The following is an 18631-nucleotide window of genomic DNA, read 5'->3' on the forward strand; positions in this document are numbered from 1 at the left end:
AAGATGCTAAGCAGAAAGGTATCACTGAAAAGCCAGGCAGCTGAGTAATGTTTCCAGTGGGCTCATCAGTCCATGGGACACATAGGATTTCAGTAAAATGCTCCCTGAAATGTTGTTATGAGATCCCTATTAGCTCTACACCAAAATTATAAGGATATTATAAGAACTGAAATCTTACGGTATCAAAATATATCCCTCATAAGAGGTATATATCCTCCCAAAATAAAACAACTACGTTTGGAAAACAGGACTCAAAGCTATTTCAACTACAATACTCCATAAACAAATAGGGTTTAATTGAAGAATGCATTATGGTGGGATAAAAGTTTTGGAACCAAATGACTTTAACAGAAGAAAGAGCAAAAATCATGACACTGTTACAACAAAGAGAAACAGTATGACCAAATTTACCACCCAGTCGTGATTTAAAAAAAAAAAAACAACTGTAGCCAATATCATAGCTAGTAGTAAAATACTGAAAACATCCCCCTGCAATCAGAAAAGAGACAAGGAATCACCTACTATCAGCAAGTTCTATTCAACATCTTAGAGCGATCACAGCCAGGACACTAAAGAAAAAACTTTTTTTAAATTTTAAAAAGAGTAACAATTGGAAAGGAAGATACTAAATCATCTTTAATCACAGATTGCACGTTTGTTTCTAGATTATATAAAAGTATTCTATAGATATTAGACACTAAGACATTAGACACTAAACAGTAAATTTAGCAAAATTGCTGGATTCCACAGAGTTAACATTAGCATTTTCTAATAGTAAACATTATTTATTTATTTATTTATTTATTTTTGGCTGTGTTGGGTCTTTGTTGCTGCGCACAGGCTTTCTCTAGTTGCGGCGACCAGGGGCTACTCTTCAAGGCAGTGTGCGGGCTTCTCATTGAGGTGGCTTCTCTTGTTGTGGAGCACGGGCTCTAGGCACGTGTGCTTCAATAGTTGTGGCGCGGGCTCAGTAGTTGTGGCTCGTGGGCTCTAGAGCACAGGCTCAGTAGTTGTGGTGCACGGGCTTAGTTGCTCTGTGGCATATGGGATCTTCCTGGACCAGGGCTTGAACCTGTGTTTCCTGCATTGGCAGGTGGATTCTTAACCACTGCGCCACCAGGGGTCCCAGTAAACATTTTTAATAGTAATTGTTACTAAATTTCTTATACACATCATAAGAAATGGCATAAAAACCCTACACGACAAGCTTATATTTGTAAGGCCTTTTCCATATATGGTTCAGATGAAATTGGAGAGGGTTTTAACCCTGATTACTGTTGTCAATTTTTCCGCTATCATGGCAACAGAGGCCCTTTACTATACACTTGACATTTAATTCTGGTAGAATAAAAAGAGCATTCTTTGTGACAATTTTACTTATGGTCTCTAGTTTAATGATCTTAATGACTAATTAAAGGTTAGCTTCTTATAAAGGGCTCACAATTAAATTTTTTTCCTTATCTTGTTTATATTATTCTTACTTTTTCCCTTTTCTAAGCCTTCTGCCTGTAAGATTAACTCTTATTCTGTTCTGTACTTTAAAGTTAAAAAGCAAAGAGTATATCTTTCAAAAATTATTAGAAAGATGTTATTATCACGTGATTAATTTTTATTTATATATTTTATGACATAGATATATTGCAAGTGCACAGTGTAAAATTTTCATAAAGGCCTATATATATATTCCCCTTCAGAAGTAATTGTGATTAGCAGTGAAGTGTACATATAAACATAAACGTTTATTTACATAATTGTATACATATCTGTAAGTAAATCAGAATTACTTTTTAATTAGCAATATATCTTGGAGATGTCCCCTGTAAGTATTTAACATCCACCTGATTAGTTGTAAAAGCCGCATAGAGTATTATAGTATAAACACAGCATAATTTACCAAAAAAAAGCTGTTTTGACTATTTTGTGTCCATACTTTAATGCACATGTGTGAATAGTCGTGTCAGATACAGTCCTAAAAGGCAAATTACAGCATAAAACTGTAGGGAAATTCACAATTTTTTTGAAGTATAGGTGACATACAATATTATTAGTTTCAGGTGTACAACACGGTGGTTTGACATTTATATACAACATGAAATGACCACCATGATAAGTCTAGTAACCATCTGTCACCATACAAAGTTATTATAATACTGTTGACTATATTCCCTACACTGGACATTACATCCTTATGACATTTATCTTATGACTGGAAGCTTGTACCTCTTAATCACCTTTACCTATTTTGTCCATTCACCTCCCCCCCGACCCCAACCCTCTGGCAACTGCCAGTTTGTTCTCTGTATCTATGAGTCTGTTTCTGTTTTGGGTTTTTTAGGTTCTTTGTTTTATTTTTGTAGATTCCACGTATAAGTGGAATTTGTCTTTCTCTGCCCAATTTATTTCACTTAGCATAATAACCTCTAGATCAATCCATGTTGCTGCAAATGGCAGAGAAATTCACAACTTTCTCAAAAATACTAAATTACTTTCCAAAAGTTCATTACCGTTTTGTACTCCCTCAGTAATGTGACATCAAGATTTTAAAAAGACATCTTGTTACTTAAATAATTTATACTATTAAGTATACTTAAGATATTATTACCCATTTTCTTTACTATTCACGTATCTTTGATACATATTATTAATCCCATTTGCTACAATATATCATTTCATAATCATTAACAAAATTATATAGCCAAATTATTATACATTATATATACATACATACACAGATAATTACACATAAATCCTTGTTATCTTCAATTATGTTCTATATATTGACTGGTACCAAACCGATTTTGATGTGTGTTTATTACATAAATAATTTTAACCTGTAAAATATATTGCATATATTATAAGTATGGTAGATATAAAATATTTTTCTATAGTTAATATAAGTGTTATTTCATTATTCTTTATCAAAAGATTTTGCCTGTTCTCATACACTATCACATCCAGATCAACATTAGCATCAGATCAGAAACAATAATTAAAATGTTTTTGATACTGTATTTATAAATGTGCTAAAATTATTTTTATTTATATATAAACAGTGCAGATATATTTATATATTATAATAATAAGGAATTGGTTCTTTTTTATTAGTGGTACTTTTCATGCACCTTTTTTTTTTTTTGGCTTTCAATTTTTTTTCTACTGACCAGAGTTTAACCTTTTTTTTTTGTTTGTTTGTTTTGCGGTACGCGGGCCTCTCACTGTTGTGGCCTCTCCCGCTGCAGAGCACAGGCTCCGGACGCGCAGGCTCAGCGGCCATGGCTCACAGGCCCAGCCGCTCCGCGGCACGTGGGATCTTCCTGGAACGGGGCACGAACCTGTGTCCCCTGCATCGGCAGGTGGATTCTCAACCACTGTGCCACCAGGGAAGCCCCCAGAGTTTAACCTTTTTATATAATAGAATCATTTTCATTTACAACATAGCTATTGAAATTTTTGAAATATTTCATTAGTAAACTATATATTTGACAACTATATAAAATATAAAGGATTTTAATGAATTGAACAAGTGTACATCCACCAAAAGCTTCAAAGATATAAAGATACAGTACCTATCTGGGAATGATGATTTAAATGTTGACTGCCTTCTCCACAGAATCCATGGAGAATGAGAGAAAGTGAAGCACCATTATTCCAATGATGAACAAAAAGACAGACCTTCCAAACTAGAATTTTATATTCAACAAAATTACCCTTCTAAACTGAGAGTGAAATAAGACACATCCAGATAAGCAAATCTGAGACAATTTGTCACTGGCCAAACAATACAAGTAATGCTTAAGGAATATATTAGTTTCCTAGGGTTGCCATAACAAAATACCATAAACTGGATTGCTTAAAAAACAGAAATTTATTGTTTCACAGTTCTGGAGGCCAGAAGTCTGAAATCAAGCTGTAGGCAGGGCCATGCATCCTCTAAAGCCTGTAGGGCAATCCTTCCTGGCCTCTTCCCAGCTTGCGGTGGTTTTGCCAGCAATCTTTGGCATTCCTTTGCTGGTACGTGCATTACTCCAAATCCTGCATCTTCACATGCCATTCTCCCTGGGTGTATCTTCACAGAGTCTTCCCTCTATGTATATCTGTATCTAGTTCTACATCTCCCCTTTTTATCACCAGTCATATTGGATTAGGGCCCACCCTAATGACCTCATCTTAACTTGACTGCACCTGCAAAGACCCTATTTCCAAATAAGGTCACATTCTGAGGCACTGGAACTAAGGACTTGTTTGGGTGACACAATTCAACATATAACAAGGAAGGTCTTCAGGTTGAAGGGAAATGACACCTTATGGAAACTAAGAACTACAGGCTACAAGAAGGCATGAAGAACACAGGAGAGGGAAAATAGGTAGATAAACATAGAAGACTAATGTTTTCTATTACTTATTTGAGAGACATCTGATTCTTTAAATCAAACATGATAAATGATACTATTGATGTAAACTACAGAACAAGAACACAAAGGAAAGGTCACACACATAGCATTATCGCGTAGTGAGGTTACATTTACAGGAAGTGATATTACCTAATTCTATGGAGACAATTAAAAGTAAAGAATTTAATATAAATCCATTGAGCAACCACTAAACATAACAGAACAGTATGTAGACAATATTTTAGTTACCATTACTGGATAAAAAATTACCACAAAACTTATTTTCTCTAATATATTCCATATTTACTTGCCTGTTTTCCCATTAGGCTTTCCCGCAATAATTTAACTCCAGAACATCATCTGCATTTGCTCATGTTTAAAACTGAAGAAGTATTTATGGAATGAATGAAATAATTACATTAAAAGAAGTTAAGCAAATGATGGCAAAAATTAAAAAAAAGAATCTACTGCTTGTAAAGATCATTTGAATTAAAAAAGAAGTTGGATGTCTGTTTCCCAGAAGATAGAGTAGACAGACTTTCCCTATTTCTCTTCTTAAGTGCAACCAAACTCCCTGGACAGTATATGTAGAAATGAACACAAAAATATCCTGAAAGGTGGAGAGACTGAGGAAGACTGACTAGGAAGCTCAGAAGCCAAGGAACAGCACAGTGGTGTTTTCCATGTTTTCTTGGGTACGTTTTGTTTTCTTTTTGCCTCACGTACATCCCAAACCTGGAGAGGAAAAATCAGGCAACCTGAACATGCCAAAAGCTGCAGAGAAAGAAAGCCTCAAAAAAAGCCTGCTTGCTCCAAAGGACTAGGAAAGACACAGGCAAATAACAGAAAATTTGTAGGCTTTATTTTTTTTTTCTTATAAAGATAGACCTGTTTGCTGGCCAAGTGAAAGGATGTACATAGTTCTCATTTGTAAACAAGATTTACCTGCTCAGGCTGCATACCATAATGCCAAAAAAGTGACATGAAGGGGGGTCAAGGTGTAATGCTCTCTCATCTTCACAGCATTAAAAATGCAAAATAAAACAAAAATTAAATGGACTTAGTTAATGCAGGGCATTCCCACAAGGAAGAGACAAGAGAATTTTAAATCAGTCAATAGTTGTATAGGATAAAAAATTATATTAGGCTCAGCCACCCTCACTTCTCTCTCCAGCTCTCCTCATCTGACGTACACCAGTCTGGAACCAAGAAAGCTGGTAGTCAGCAGCTTTTGCTTTAGAGTCCACTGAGATAAGAAGAGGGCAGGGCTTCCCTGGTGGCGCAGTGGTTGGGGGTCCGCCTGGATGCGGGGGACGCGGGTTCGTGCCCTGATCCGCGAGGATCCAGCGTGGCGCGGAGCGCTGGGCCCGTGAGCCATGGCCGCTGGGCCTGTGCGTCCGGAGCCTGTGCTCCGCGGCGGGAGAGGCCACGGCAGTGGGAGGCCCGCATACCGCAAAAAAAAACAAACCAAAACGAAGAGGGCAAAGTGCTGGAAGACTAGATGACCTGGCTTTGACGAGGCACTACTTGCAGCAGTGTTGCACACAGAAGTTCTACACCAGACAAACAGCATCCTCATTCACACCAGCAGAGTCCCAGTGGTGAACCCAGACGTTCACCATTACCAGGCTGCAAGAAGTCACCCCAAACTGTGTTCCCCATAGTGATTTATTTTTCCCATTTACTCAGCATGCCTGAGAAAGAAAGAAGTATGACATGGTTACATCCATGCAATTTAGATAGACAGATACCACCACGCGCCTATTAGAAGGGCTACAATAAATAATGACCAAAAGAAGTGCTGGCAAGGATGTTGGGCAACTGAGACTTCTACACTGCTGGTAGGATGGAAGGTGGTACTATCACAATGCAAAACTCTTTGACATACTCTAAAATAACAAACGTATACTTATCATGTGATCTGGCCATACCATTCCTTCATGTTCACCCAAGAAAAACAAAAATATATGTCCATACAAAGACTTGTACAATAATGTATACACCAGGGGAAAGGAGAAAGAGTTGGATAGAAACAGGAAGGGGAAATACAAAATTTTACAAGGAAGCTTGAGTGGAGGGATGGACATGTACAGTATTTTACTTCTGGTGATGGACTTTCAAATACATATACATATGTCAAAACTTATATTGCTGAATTTAAAGTTGTAAAGTTTATCTAAACTCAGTTATATTTCAATGAAGCTTTTACTAAAGTCTGAGATACAACAATATGTGTGGCTAAAGGAATACTTATAGCAAAAAAATGCAAAATAGGAAATCCTGAAATTTGTGATCAGAAAATCCATCTCAAAATATTGGAGAAAAATCAGTAATTCAATACCAAACCAGTAACAGAAATGAAACAATAAAATTAAGGTCTGTGAGTGATATTAAAAAAAAAGAAAAGAAAAAATTGAAAAATCTAGAACTTTTTTTTTTCTTGAAAAGAGTTACATAAACCCCTGTCTAGACTGATTAATGGGGAAAAAAAAGATGAAGAAAAACATATATCCAATACCAGCAATGTAAAGGAAATCCTCATGCCACATCCTGGTGACACATACATAATTATATAAATAACTTTAATAAGTTTGATATACAAAAAGAAAAAATTCCAGGGAAAAGACAGCTTAATGAGCAATAAAATTTACGAAATCTCAATTATTCTATATCTTGTAAATAAACTGTGTCTGTAATGAAACATCTTCCTACAAATGAATCCCATACGCTGGTGCCTGAAGTCATGAACTTTTCCATATGATGGAAAAAGAAATAACACCAGTGTCGTGCAAGCCTTTCCAAATAAAATAGTCAAATGTTCCCCAATATGCTTTGTGAGACTTCCTATAAACTTTACAAACAGAAGGTACCTCAACTCCAATACCCCATGAACAAATTGGGTGAAATATTAAGAATGGAGTCTAGTGAGACAAAAATTTTGTTGTCAAACAACTATTATAAAACAAAGGACAAAATCATGTCACTATCATAATAGAAAGTAACAATATGACCAAATTTACCATCCAGTCATGATTTAAAAAAAAAAACACCTCACAACCTGCAGCAAATATCATATCTAGTGGTGAAATACTAAAAACCTCCCTTTGAGATCATGCATTGGAATTAAACAGTTAATTTAACAAGATTTTTAGATTCCATACAGTTAAATATTACACATATTACACATTTTTCTGAGAACAGCAATTACTACTAACCTTTTTATATATATATAAGAAATGGTGCAAAAGCCCTACACTACAAGGTTATATTTTTATGACTTTTTTCTATATACTGATCAGATAAAAACTGATAGAGTTTTAACCCTTATTTTTGCTGTCATTTTTTCTTCTATTAAGGTAACAGAAACCCCAAAATGTAAGATAAACTTTACTATACACTTGACATTTAATTCTAGTAGAATAAAAAGATCATTCTTTGAGACTAATTTCTTAATGATCCCTGTTTAATGTTACTAAGAGTTCAACTTAAAAATTATTTTCCCTCATATCTTGTTTATATTTTTCTTATTATTTTTTCCTTTCTCTTTTCTCAATCTCCTGTCTAATTTCTTCCTGACATCTTATCTCATTCTGTACTACCTTAATGTAAAAAGTAAAATGTAGATCTTTCAAAAATTATTAGTAATATGTCATTATCCCTTGGGTTTTTAAATTTTACATCTTTAGTTATACACATTGTCTCGGTCCTTTCAGGCTGCTGTAGCAAAATATCATATAGCTGGTAGCTTATAAAGAACCGAAATTTATTTCTCACAGTTCTGGAGGCTGGAAAGTCCAAGATCAAGGCACCAGCAGATTCATAGTTCATTGATGGTCATTTTCTTCTTGTAACTTCACACAGTGGAAGGGATGAGGCAGCTAGTTGGGGTCTCTGTTAATAAGGACACTGAGCACTCACAACCTAATCAATCTCTCAAAGGCCCCACCTCCTAATATCAACACATAGGGGGTTAGGTTTCAACAGTGCCTATTGGGGGGACACAAACATTCAGTCTGTATCATACATACACGGTGTATGTAACAATGTAAAATCTTCCAAAAAATGATTATACATAACCCTTTCTAGAAGTAATCGTGATTAGTTGAGAAGTGTGTGTATAAACAGATGTAAACATACACACATATTAACATGAAGAATATATTTACATAACCTGTACACATATCTATATGTAAATTACAATCTGATTTCTTTATTATTAGCAACAAACCATGAAGATGTCTTTTGTAAATATGTAACATCTACCTAACTGGTTTATAAACTGCATACTATTCATAGTACACACACAGTATAATTTATCAAAAAATAGCTGTTTTGACTTTTACGAATCCATACTTGAATGCACATGTGAGTAGCTGTGTCTGATTTAGTTGTAGAAAGCCAATACAGTGTAAAATCTAGATATATTTGTAACTTTGCTAAAAATATCATAATGTTTTCCAAAAACTCATTACCATTTTATATTCCTTCAATAACCTGTTATCAAAGCACAAAAGGTATCTTGTTACTTAAATAATTTACGTCAAGTATAAAGCATGCTTAATAGATAACTGCCCATTTATATTTATTTTTTGTTTATCCTTTGATGAATGCTACTAATTCCATTTTAAAGTACTCTATCATTTCCTAATTGATTACCAAAATTATTATATATTAAGCCCATAGATAGATATGCATAAACACTCATTGCTTTCATTTATGTTCTATATATTGCATGGTACCTAATTGATCATCATAAGCATATGTTTATATAAATCATTTTACATGTAAAATACCTCTTTTTTTTACATGTAAAATACCAAAGCAGAACATTGTTGTATATTATAGGAAGTGATAGCATATAACTCTAAGTGTAACATCAAAATAAGGAATTCAAATGCCTATCCCTTGAGATGCTACTAAAAATGACACAAATATATAGGTAATATTCTAGTTATTATTAATACATAAGAAATTACCACAAAACTTATCTTCTATAATATAGTCCATATTTCCTCGTCTGTTTCCCCACTAGGCTGCCTCTCAGTAATGTTAGCTGCAGCACATGGTCCACACCTGTCACATGCTGGGAACTGAAGAAACATTTTGGGGATGAATAAAATAATTAGATGGAAAGAAATAAAGCAAACGATGGCAAAGAGAAATCTACTGTTTATGAAGATCATTGGCTAAAAAAAAATCACTGGGTATCTGCTTCTAAGAAGATGGGATAGAGATACTTTCCCTGTTTCTCCTAAGTTCAACTAAAAATTACATGTAAAACAAACATAAGAAGACTCTGAAAGGTGGAAAGATGAGAGACTAGTTAGGGACCTCAGGATTCAATAAACAACACAATGGTGTTTTTCCCTTTTTTTTTTTTTTTTTTCTTCATTTTGTTTTGGTTTCACTTTACATTCCAGATCTGAAGATGAAAAATCTGGCAACTTGGAAATGCTGAAAGGTTCAGACATAGAAAGGCACAACAAAAGCCTGCTTTTTGTAGATAAAAGGCTAGAAAATGGACAACCTAATAATATAGAAAACTTTTAGACAACAGCCACACAAATACAGCCAAACGCCATTCTCAGCCATACCAGGAAAGGCTGAATGAGGAGCCTAGACTTCCACCCTCTCCAGGCTGAAAAGGAGTCACCCCAAAATGCCCTCCAATGTTGTCAGAGATGGCTCAATAGATAGCAGGGACTTTCATCCTTGATGGATGGTAAAGAGCACTCCATCCAAAAAAGCGTTAATGTATAGCATGTGGGGAGACTTGACTTCTACCCCCAGATAAGAATACAAGACAGAAAGTACCAAAAAAGAAAACTACAGACTAATATCCCTTGAATACAGACACAAAATCCTTATTAAAATATTAGCAAATAGAATTCTGTTATATATAAAAAGATTATACATCATGACCAAGTGGTTTTAACGCCAAGATTATCAGGCTGGTTAAATATTAGAAAATCAATCAAACTAACCCAAACTAACAAGCTAAAATCACATGATCATATAAATCCATGAAGAAAAACAATTAACAAAATGCAACATGCATTCATAATTTTTAAAAACCCTCCGAAAAATATGAACAGAGGAAAACTTCTTAAACTTTAAATAGAACATCTACAAAAAACCTATAGCTAATGTTATTCTTAGCTGTATAATGGTGAAAAACTAAATGGTCTCCTCCTAAGTTCAGGAACAGAGCAAGTATGTCTGCTTTCTCTACTGTTATTTAAAACATACTGGAGGGTAAGTCAGGGCAGTAAAGCAACAACAAAAACAAGAAAGGAAATAAAAGATCTGAAAGGAAGAAATAAAACCTTCTTCAAGTAATGACTGAGCTCCTCGAGAACACAGGATGTAAGATGAACATACAAAATCAATTATATTTCTACATACTAGCAATGAATATGTGCATATATTGTGTTAAAAATACAATAAAATTTATAATTGGTGAACAAAATGAAATACTTTGGTATAAATCGTTCAAAACATGTACAGGCCTTATATGCTAAAAACTTCATGACAATGATAAAGTAGATCTAAATAAATGCAGAGACATGCAGTGCTCGTGGATGGGACGACTCAACACAGTAAGACTTCAATTCTCCCCAAATCAATATACTGGCTTCATACAAATCTTAACAAAATCAAAACAAGATTGTTTTTAGATATAGACATATATCTAAAAAGATATATATGGATATGTGTATATATATATATATATATATATATAGTTCTAATATTTATATGGAAAGACAAAGGAACCAGAATAGATGAAACAATTTTGAGAATTAAAAATAAAGTTGGGGCTTCCCTGGTGGTGCAGTGGTTGGGAGTCTGCCTGCCGTCTGCCGGTGCAGGGGACGCGGGTTCGTGCCCCGGTCAGGAGCGGCTGGGCCCGTGAGCCATGGCCGCTGGGCCTGCGCGTCCGGAGCCTGTGCTCCACAACAGGTGAGGCCGCAGCAGTGAGAGGCCCGTGTACCGCAAAAAAAAAAAAAAAAAAAAAAAAAAAGAAAAAAATAAAGTTGGAGGAATCACAATATCCAATTTCAAAGTGTATTATATAGCTGTAGCAATCAAGAAAATGTGGTATTGGCAGGTGGATAGACACATAGATTAACATAACAGCATGAGGACTGTTGGTCTGCAAACCAGCCCCCATACACTGATGACAAGGAGAGACTGAAGAAAGAAGAAGACCACTCCAGATTGGTAGGTGGCAGGTTTAATAAGCAAAGGAACTTACTCACAAGGCTTGTCTTGGCAAGACAAGTAGATCTCCACACCTGCACCACAGAATTTTAAACGTTCATATAGAGGCCTTAACTAAGTTCAGTCAGGTGTCCAGTCCAGATGGTCTCAACAACACACTGCTCGCTCTCTCAAGGCTGCATCCTTGGGAACTGTAGGTGGAACGTACACTACAAGGATGGGGCGGGGGGAAGACTCCAATTGCCCGGGTCCAGCTCAAGGGTCAACCAGTGGTTATGCCCTTTTGAAGACTCCTCCAACAGCAACCCTAAATAGTCTCACACCAGGAGGGCCAAATGACTTCTTGATAGAGCTGCAAAGGCAATTTAATGGAAAAAAGGATAACCTTTTCAACATATAATGCTAGGGCAATTGGGTATCCCTAGGCAAAAATATGGTCTTTGATTTAAACCTCACACCTTACACAAAAATTAAGGTATAATGGATCATAGATTTAAATGCAAACTATATTTTTAAAAAACACAAGAGAAAACGTTTGTAATCAAGCAGAAGACAAAAAGCCCTTAAACTTGACACTAAAAGCATGATCCATAAAGGGAAAAACTGAGAAAATAAACTCCATAAAAATTTAACTTTTGCTATTCAACTACAGACTGGGGAAAAATATTTTCAAGCCATATATCTGAAAAAACCTAGTATCTACAATATATGAAGAACTCTCAAAACTCAACAGTATAAAATAAGCCATTCAATTTTAAAATGAGAAAATGGCAAACAAATTTCACTAAAGAAGATATACAGATGGAAAATAAGTCCATGAAAAGATGTTCAACATCATAGTCAATAGATAATACAAATTAAAAGCACAATGAGATATCATTATACAGATATCACAATGGCTAAAAAAAAATAAGTGACATCACCAAATGCTGGCAAGGATATAAGCAAACTATATCACCCATCACTCTGAAAATGTAAAATGTTGCATTATTATGGGAAATAGGCAGGTTCTTAAAAAATTAAACTAACAAATATCATATGATATAGCAACTGCACTCATCCCAGAGAAATAAAGACTTTTACTCACACAGAAACCTATACAAAAATGTTTATAGCAGATTTATCAGTAATAGCCAAAGCCTGGAAACAATTAGAAGTCCTTAAAAGGATAAATGGTTAAATTAAACGTGATACATCCAGACCAAGAAGTACTACTCAGCAAGAGAAAGGAATAAACTACTGATCTATGCAACAACCTGGATAAATGTCCAGAGAATTACACAGAGTGAAAAAAAAACCCCAAAGGTAACACACACTATTATTTCAGTAAACAATATTCTTGAAATAAACAACAATATTCTTGCTAATATTTTATTTATACACACACACACATACACACACACACAAATGAAAAACAGATTATTGGCTACCTGAAGTCAGGGACTGAAGGGATGGGAGGGCGGCAGGAGTTAGATGTGGGTGTGCCTATAAAGTACAATAAGATCCTTGCAGTGACTGAAATGTATTTTATCTTGACTGCACCAATGTTAATGTCCCGGTTGAGATATTGTACTATAGTTTTGTAATATGTTAAAACTGGCTGGAAATGGGAAAAGGGTGCATTGGATGTCTTTGTGTTATTTCTTACACTTGCAAGTGAAAGTGAACTATCAAGACAGAAAGCTTAATTAAAAATTGTTTAGATTCTTATTATATAGATTGAGTTAAGTGGCCATGAGGCAAATCATCTACAAACTAAAACTTATTTTAAAAAAGTGTTTGTAAAGACATCACCTTCTAATAATGGCAGACTACATTTTTCAGCCCAAACATTCTGCTGAAAAATATCTAGGAAAGATGGAAAAGTATAAAAGATATTTTTGAAGATATGACAAAGTCAAAGAAGGACAGGATTTCAGGGAAAAAAAGGAGTCCTGGTGAAAAGAACCAAATTTGATATCCCTTCTTCCCACATGGTATCCCACCTCAAAGGAGGAGACTGAGAATGCAAGACACTAAGCAAAATTTTGTGGCTGAGAAGCTAAGCAGCTGATCACTTTCCAGCAAGCAGTATTACCAGTAAAGGCAACTCAATTTGGAGCTCAGGGCCCACTACGGAAAATAAACTTCGGGAAACATGCCAAGGGTTCATCTGATATCACCAAGGTGCTATGCCTTAAGTGACAGTATTAACCAGAAACAGAACAATCCTCCCAAAATATGAGACTCAGCTTCAAAAGGACTCACTCTCTTGATGAGATGAACTATATCCTAACCCCCCGACTCCACTCTTACCACCACCTTTTAGAAGCAAAAGAATATGCTTCAAGGAGGAAAAATAAATCATCCAGAGCCTCCAATCACCTCTATGATATTTCTTACACAAATTCCTGCACGCAATCAAAAACAATTATATGTGCAAAATATTACTGGAAAGGAAAGAATTCACTTCAGGCCTGTGATCTGTTTTCTCCCCTTACGGGTGTTTCCTGGGATAGAAAGAACTATGACTTTTTTACACCCATGCAATTTGGAGTGACACTGAAATACCACCGCACAACTATTAGAAGGGCTACAATAAAAAACAATGATCATAACAATCCCTAGCAAAGATTATAGAGCAAATGTGACTCTCATATGCTGCTAGTAGGGCATAAAACAGTACAATCAAGATGTAAAATATTTTGACATTTTCTAAAATAAATGAAATATACACATATCAGATGATCCATACATACCATTCCTTAATGTTTACACAAGAAAATAAAAATATACATCCATACAAAGATCTGTACAATAACATAAACATCATGGGAAAAAAGGGGGTTGGGGCAGAATCAGGAAGGGGAAATACAAAATTGCACAACAAAACCTGACTGGAAGGATGGATATAAACATTACCTTGCTTTGGGTGATGGTTTCACAAATGTATGTATATAAATACAGTTAATATACATATGTTTGTTTAAAATTATATAATTGATTTAAATTCAATTATATTCCAGTGAATCTGTTATAAAGTGTAAGATAAAACAATATATGTCTTAAAGGAGCACTTGTAGCAATAAATGCAAAATCTAGTCTGAGAATTTATTATTTAATAATATATCTCAAGATTTTGTTTAAAAAACAATAATTTAATACCAAAAAAGTACAGAAATGAAACAATGAAGACCATTGGTTTCTAGCTGACATGTGAGGAACTTGAAAGTCATCACATTTTCTCAAAACAAGAAAAAAGCTGAACAAACTGAAAATCAACAACTCTTCCTAATCCATCAGAGAACTCATATTAACAAGGCCAAACACTGCCCCAAATATTGGAGAGACAGGCAAATACAGAGAATCACAGCTTAGTGGAGAAGTCCAGAAGCAGACGCCCATCACTGGAGCCAGTACTAAGGGTATTACAATGGAAAGATTTGCACATCTTAGACCTTATTTAAGAAGTCTGTAGGGAAACTCAAAGACAACAAGGAGAAAAAAATAAGGACATCAGAGGAAATTTGAGCCTATGATACCTACAACTACAGCAAACAGTAAACACAGCCTAGCTCTTAGTCAGATAAAACCTTACACTAAAGGTTTTCCGACCTCAGTTCTTTTTACCCAATACACATCTGGCTTTCAACAGAAAATTACAAGGCATACTTAAGGGGAAAAAAAAACCAAAAAAACTTGAAGAGATGGTATCAAAAGCATCAAAACTAGATTCAAGTATGGCAAAGATTTTAGGGTTATCAGACCAGGAATTTAAAATAACCATGATTATTTACTTATATATATATATTTTTGCAGTACGCGGGCCTCTCACTGTTGTGGCCTCTCCCGTTGCGGAGCACAGGCTCCGGACGCGCAGGCTCAGCGGCCATGGCTCACGGGCCTAGCCGCTCCGTGGCATGTGGGATCTTCCCGGACCGGGGCACGAACCCGTGTCCCCTGCATCGGCAGGTGGACTCTCAACCACTGCGCCACCAGGGAAGCCCACCATGATTATTAAACTAAGAGCTCTAATGGAAAAACTAGAGCAGATGAGTAATGTAGGCAGAGAGAGAGGAACTCTAAAGAATCAAAAGGAAATGGAACAATAAAATGAAGATCAGTGAGAGATTATTTTTAAAATAGCAAGAAGAAAATCAACCAATCTAAAAATGTTTATTTTCATAAAAATTAAAAAATAATTAATAACCCCCCAGCCAGACTGATAAAATTAAAAAAGAAAGATATAATGAATATCAGCATTATACAGGAAATCCTCACACCATATCCTGGAGACACATTCATAATTGTATAAGAAAATTTATGCTAATAAATGATATTACACAAAATGAGAATGTTCCAAGAAAACACTGCTTAACAAATCAAGAAAACTTAAGAAATCTCATTTATCCTGTACCTCATAAATAAGCTATGCCTGTACTGAAAAATAATTCTTACAAATGAATTCCAAGCCCTGGTGCCTGAAGTCACGCACCTCATATATAATAAGAAAGAAATAACACCAATCTTGCACAAGCTCCTTCACATAATAGAAACAGTAAAAACACTTCCCACAATGTTTCACGTGAACCTTATAAACTTCACACCATGATGATAAGGACATTGTAAGAAAGTAAAACCAAAGACTTATATTCCTCAGGAAACCATACCGCCCACCATCAGGAAAATCCAACAACAAAAACATTCATTTGACAAACAGAACCCCAAATACTTCAACTATATAAGCCCATGAACAAATTGGGTAGAATTCAAGCATGAATTACCGTTGAGTTAACATTTTGGAAAGAAACAACGTTAACAAATCAAAGGACAAAATTATGTCACTGTCACCATAGATATAGAGAAACCATATAACAAAATTTATCATCCAATTATGTTTTAAAAAAACTCTGAAAACTGCAGCAAATATCATAATTAGTGGTGAAATATGGACAACCTTCCCCCAAGATCATAAAAGAAATAAGAATGCCTAGTATCACCAGTCGTATTCAACATTTTAGGGAGGTCAAAGCCAGGAAAAAATGCAAGAAAGAGAGAAAATGCAAAAAGATTGGAAAGAAAGAAAAGAAACCACTTTTATTCACAGATTGCACAATCATGTTTCCAGGCTATGGAAAAGCAATCTATAGGTAATATGTTAGAACTGATAAGTGAATTTTGCAAGACTGCCATATCCCATAGAGTTATATCTAAATGAATTTTTCTGAGAATAGCAATTCTTACTAAACCTTGTTATACTCCTCATAAGAAATGGCCCCAAAACCCTACAAGACAAGGTTATATTTTTGAGGGTTTTTTCTATATACTTATCAGATAAAATTCAAGAATCATTATAGCTCTGAATATTGTTGTCATTTTTTCTGATATCATGGTAACAGAGGTCCCCAATTATAGGATAAACCTCATAAAATACCTATAGTTAATCCTTGTGAAGCAATTTAAAGAGTATTCATTGTGCCAATTTTACGTATGACCCCAAGGTTAATGATCTCACCAACTGATTAGAGTTATTTCTAAACTTTTTACTACTAAATTATATTATTTTCTTTACATAAATTCTTTATATATTTTCTTATTTCTTTTCTAACTCTGTCCTATTTCTGGCTTTAAACATAACCTCTTACCTGTTCTGTATTACCTTACAAAAGAAAAAGGTGGATCTTTCAAAAAATCATTATTGATATGACGTCATGTGACTATTTCTTTGATTTTATTTTACTAAATAACAGTTTGGCACATGCTCAGTGTAAAATTTCATCCAAAATAGAAATGCGTATCCATTCACAGAAGTAAGCATGATTAGCAGTCCTGTGTATAATATATGAACAGATACATACATTAATATTTAGATAAGCAATACATTTATATACTTGTGCACACAAATGAAATAAAGTACAATTTGCTTTCTTTTTTATTAGTAATATCTTCGATGTATCTTCTGCAATTTTATAATTTTATAAGATGTACCTGATTGTGTATAAAAATTACATAGTATTCACCATTTTAACACAGTATGTTACTTTAAAAATAGTTTTGTTTTGCCTTTTGAATCCATACTTTAAGGCACACGTTTAACAAGCTCTGTCAGATACAGTTGTAGAAAGTCAATTACTATATGAAAGGGTAGACAAATTTAAAATTTTGCTAAAAAATACCAAATTAATTTCAAAAACTCATGACCATTTTATACTCCTTCCATTAACAGGTATCGATATAAAAAAGGATATCTTGCTATTTATTTAACTTCCACTAAGTACTGAACATATCTAATATATTAATTGCCAGTTTAAACTTATTTTTGTGTATATCCTTGATGCATTTTACTAACTCCATTTGCAATTGTAAAGAGACTGTCCTTTCATAATTGCTTGAATACCAAAATCATTATATAATAGGCCTAAATATACTCAAACTGTTACTTTCATTTATGTTCTACACATTTCCTGTTAGTGAATTGATTCTGATATGTACTACATATAAATCACTTCACCTATAAAATGTTTTTTCAAAGAATTATATTGTATATTATATAATTAGAGTATATATAAAATATTTTGCTATAGGTAATACAAATGTTGCTTCATTATTTTGTATTAAGAGTTTTAAGTTGTTCTTGTACTTATCTTGTGCATGTCAACATTACTGACACATCAGTAATTATTACAACCATTTTGGTATTTTGCTTGTGAATGTGCCTTAATTATTTTAATTTGTATGTAATCTGCACCAACATGTTTATATATCTTAATTGAAATAATTGGGCTTTTTGGCTTTTTTCTTTTTAATGTTAGTTATTTTTTGTTTTTGCTTTGTTTCGTTGCTCTTATCCACCTAATGAGTTATCTTTTTATTTACTTATATGGAAAAATTTGGATTGACAAAATAGTTATTGAAATTTTAAATAATATTAGTAAACTATATATTTGATATTTATATTAAGTATAAGGAATATCAGTGAACAAATGTATATCAAACAAAAACTTCCAAAAAATAAAGACACTAATACATATGTAGGCACA

Source organism: Monodon monoceros, unplaced genomic scaffold (assembly GCF_005190385.1).
Source record: "Monodon monoceros isolate NGI ecotype Baffin Bay Population unplaced genomic scaffold, NGI_Narwhal_1 Super_Scaffold_22, whole genome shotgun sequence".
Taxonomy (NCBI): domain Eukaryota; kingdom Metazoa; phylum Chordata; class Mammalia; order Artiodactyla; family Monodontidae; genus Monodon; species Monodon monoceros.